This window comes from Lacerta agilis, chromosome 10 (assembly GCF_009819535.1).
Source record: "Lacerta agilis isolate rLacAgi1 chromosome 10, rLacAgi1.pri, whole genome shotgun sequence".
NCBI classification, from domain to species: Eukaryota; Metazoa; Chordata; class Lepidosauria; order Squamata; family Lacertidae; genus Lacerta; species Lacerta agilis.
In genome coordinates this window covers 60783536-60788268 of record NC_046321.1, presented here as the reverse complement: position 1 = coordinate 60788268, position 4733 = coordinate 60783536, and the positions used below count along the sequence as shown (strand labels likewise).

At 45.1% G+C, this 4733-nt stretch overlaps 1 pseudogene; it reads left to right on the top strand.

Moving 5' to 3' along the window:
• Positions 1–3843: 3843 nt before the first annotated feature.
• Positions 3844–3958, top strand: LOC117054616 (annotated as a pseudogene).
• The last annotated feature ends 775 nt before the right edge of the window (positions 3959–4733 follow it).

The window sequence follows — 4733 nt, the reverse complement described above, 5'->3', positions numbered from 1 at the left end:
ACACGCTTTGATTCAATTAATTTGCAAAAGGGTGTTCTTAGTTAAACCCAGTGCTTTTTTCCTGGGGGGACGCAGGGGTACGCATACCCCTAAACATTTTGTGAATCTAAGTTTGGCCTTATTGAGGGGCAGTATTTCAATATGAGTAGGAAAATGAGAGTGCCCCTAAACATTTTTTTTTAAAGCTCTGGTTAAACCGACTGGGCCAACTCTGGTTCAAAGATAAAGTCGTGGGAATTAAAATCATCAATTCATCAACAGTTAACACCTGGGCAGCACATTGAGCAAGCACACGGGTTACCTGGAGCGACTCTTCCTCACCATGGCAAGGTGTATTGAATTTCAATTTAAATTATAGTAATGATTTCTAAATTTGAATCCATAAATATAAATTAGCATATGCAGGTGTTATGCAAATCTGCTCCTCTCTCTCTCTCTCTCTCTCTCTCCCCTTTGGTGATAATTCTTCTTCTATTTTGATGTTGGTTCTTTCATTACAGATTCCATAACAATAAGGTTTATCATTAAAAAAAAATTGGGGTCTGAAATATATTTTGATATGCACCTCCTGGATTATTAATACTGTATGTGGATTGGAGCTTGATTACCCATCTCATTTTGCATTTCTCAGATGTTCTGGGGCAGGTCTCAACACAAAGAGCATATGAAAATACAGTTAAAATGCATCTTTGTGAGGAAAAAATGCATTTAAAATGTATATTTTGAGAGAAAGTACATTTAAATGCATTTCAAATGGACACACACAGACACACACACACACACGCAGAGCTGTCAACTTTTCCCTTTTTAAAGGAAATACCCTTATTCTGAATAGGATTCCTCACAAGAAAATGGAAAAGTTGACAGCTATGATATCTATCTATCTATCTATCTATCTATCTATCTATCTATCTATCTGTATGTATAACAAAAACTCCTCCAGAATAATGATAAAGTGGGCTGGATTGGAATTATGAGTGAACATATGTGAAAGCGACACAAATGAGATAAAGGTTGATTTCCCCCTTCCCAAATTGCAACAAATTGTTGTAGCATAGTGCCTCCAACTCCGATTCTGGACTGCAGTCAATTTGAATCACAAGTCTTGTTGCTGCTAAGACTTTAGGAAAGGGGAAAAATGCACTTTTTAAAAGGATGCCAGTTTTCCTCTTCTTTCTAGCTATAAGAGAACTAATTGGTCCGTAATGAATGTTAATGCAATTAATGCTATTTCTATATGCAGGGTTTCATTTTGGGTTCCATGTTTCCTTTACCTGGTATTGCCCCCCCCCCCCCCAAATAAATGATTTTTTGGCTAATTAGCAAATTCAAATCTTGATGAAAAGCAGGCATTCTAATTACCCTTTTCCATTACCCATTCCCCCAAAATCTATGAACAGAGTGCAGCCGCATGCTAGGTTATTGACAGGATTAAAGTAAATACACAGACAAAAGAAAACTACTTGCTTGGGAAAATAACCTTTTCTGTCCATAAAAATAAATCATTATTGGAATTTGCCTGTGGTTGGTAGGTGTTCTATCCTAACTAAAGTACATAAATAGCTGCAGTTTTACTGCATTGTACTTCCAAAGATGGTGAAATGCGGAGAAACATTTAACAATCCAGCAGTCTCCGAATTTTGCATCAGTATTCAGAATCGTTATGTCTTTCAAAAGGAGACGCCTGTCTCTGGTATCGCTTCAAGTCTGATGTCCTTCTTGCCCACTCATTGATTTTAGACCATAGTATGTTTCTTCCTGCATTGCTCCCTCAGCAGGAAGGCGGAAGGGTTTGTGTGTGGAAAGGTAAAGAGACGGGTAGGCAAACTAAGGCCCGGGGACCGGATCCGGCCCAATCCCCTTCTAAATCCAGCCCGCGGACGGTCCGGGAATCAGCGTGTTTTTACATGAGTAGAATGTGTCCTTTTATTTTAAAAGCATCTCTGGGTTATTTGTTGGGCATAGGTATTTGTTCATTTTTATATTTATTTTCAAAATATAGTCCGGCCCCCCACAAGGTCTGAGGGACAGTGGACCGGGCCCCCTGCTGAAAAAGTTTGCTGACCCCTGGGTAAAGATATCAGAAAAAAATTCTGAAATTGCTATATATTCATGGGCCATATGGCTCTCGGTGTCTGCCCCAGAACTAATGCTTCATTTCATATGCTCTTGTCAATTTTTATGGTAAATTACAAAGTGGTTTCTTTCTAGCACTGCAAAAAAAGGACTTTTTATCCATAAAGCGGAGAAATGGTGTGTGTTGTGCTACACCTCTGGCCATTAGCAACTTTGGCAACAGATCCAACAAATACTTGGTCAGCTCTTTAGCTATGCAAAGGCCCATCCTTCCAACAAATTGGAAGTGCTAGGTGATCTGCTTAAGAGACGATACTGGTTTGCACAACTTTTGCAGCCCTCTGCTTCTGCGGACTCAAAACTGGCAGCAATAAAAATCACAGGACTGGATGGGCGTATTAGATTTTTAAACAACAACAAAAGGAGAGATCAGATGTCTCAACGGGCTCAACCTAAATGGGGCATCTCGCCAATAAAAACACTGCCTCTGTACAGTAAGGTAAAGGTAAAGGACCCCTGACAATTAAGTCCAGTCGCAGACGACTCTGGGCTTGATGCGCTGATCTTGCTTTACAGGCCGTGGGAGCTGGCGTTTGTCCACAGACAGTTTTTCTGGCTCCCGTGGCCAGCATAACTAAGCCGCTTCTGGCACAACTGAACCCCGAAACCAGAGCAGTGCACAGAAACATTGTTTACCTTCCCACCGGAACGGGACCTATTTATCTACTTGCACTTTGGGGTGTGCTTTCGAACTGCTAGGTTGGCAAGGGCTGGGACCGAGCAATGGGAGCTCACCCCGTTGTGGGGATTCGTACCACCGACCTTCTGATCGGCAAGCCCAAGAGGCTCAGTGGTTTAGGACCACAGAGCCACCCGCCACCCTCTGTACAGTACTCACAATTTAATCTACACTTCCATACCCTCCAAGTGTCCCAATTTTCCAGGGACAGTCCCTGGAATTACAAAAAGCCATCCCGGCGTCTGATTTGATCCTGGAATGTCCCTATTTCCCCTTCCGAGCTCAAGGAGAAGGATGAGCCGGCGCTGGACCTGAGAAGCTGCAGAGGCTGCGAGGCAACTTCCCATGGCCTTTCCATTGCTGCCACTGCAGGCCTCCTCCCTTGGGCAGTTCGTAGTGGTTGCTGGAAAGTGGGTGAGGAGGAAGACAGGAGGTTGCTACTGCTGAGGCCCAACCCAATGCTGGCTCTAAGAAGCAGGCAGAGGACAGGGCTGGCCCGGGTGGGAAGGAAAGGGGAGTGGAACGGAGCTCAAGGAATCTTGATTTATTATTAAATCAATAATAATTTTGGGGGAAGGGACCAAGAGTGGATTGGTCGAGGAGGATCAGTTGGGCGGGAGTGAAAAATGCCCCTATTTTCATCTGAGGAATGTTGAAGGACAGCAGAGGAGCAAGCTGATCGGGTGCGTGGGTGGTGGCACATTTGCCCTGCGCCCAGGGATGGGGCCAGCCATCTGTGGGGGGCGTGGCCAGCCGGCCATGGGGCAGGACAAGCTGGGGCAGGATGCTCCGTGGGGCCTCCGAGGAGTTGGCCTGCCTCCTCCCACTCAGCTGGGGCGGAAGGCAGTGGGAGGGCCGTTTGGGGCAACGCGGAGCCTGGGGGTGCCCAAGTCACCACGTCACTCCCAGGAGAGACATGTGGCTCGGGAGTGCTGCAGGCCCCATAGTGAGTGCCACCCAGCATTTTGTCATCCCCTCAGTGGTGACACCCGGAGTGGTCCGCCCCCCCTTCCTCTGCCCCTGCACTTGTGGCTGCATCAAAAACAAAAGAGCACATATAATAAAACTGGAACAATGTAGAGAAGATTAGCATGGCTCCTGTGCAAGGATAAGATGCAAATTCATGAAACATTCCATATTTTTTTGAAAGAGAGGATTTGGGGAAGTGTCTATGTGTGTAAATAAAAGGGTCCCCTTCCAAAAGGTGTTTGTTGAATGAGTGGTTTGATTAATAGGTGATAGTGTTTGAGATAGTGGCTGCATGAAATGGATGGCTGAATGGTTTTATGAATGGCACGTGCTATGTTGATTGAAATTTTACTTTATGCTGCGTTGTAATACCCTCTGGTGAGAGAGAGACAGGGAGTTAATGCACATGGACACATGAGGTGCATGGATACAGTTTATATATTTCTCCTTTTCTTGTAAAACAATTGATATGGATTTCCTTGTTTTAATTGCTTTTATATTTATTTATATATTGCAAATTACTTCGAGCTCTCGAGGTAGTAAAGGTAAAGGTAAAGGGACCCCTGACCATTAGGTCCAGTTGGTTCCGACTCTGGGGTTGCGGCGCTCAATCTCGCTTTACTGGCCGAGGGAGCTGGCGTACAGCTTCCGTGTCATGTGGACCAGGCATGAACTAGCCGCTTCTGGCGAACCAGAGCAGCGCACAGAATGCCGTTTACCTTCCTGCCGGAGCGGTACCTATTTATCTACTTGCACTTTTGACATGCTTTCAAACTGCTAGGTGGGCAGGAGCTGGGACCGAGCAACAGGAGCTCACCCCATCGCGGGGATTCGAACCGCCGACCTTCTGATCGGCAAGGCCCTAGGCTCTGTGGTTTAACCCACAGCACCACTCGCGTCCCCTTGAGGTAGTAACGAGTATATAAATGGACATAAATAAAATAGAGAT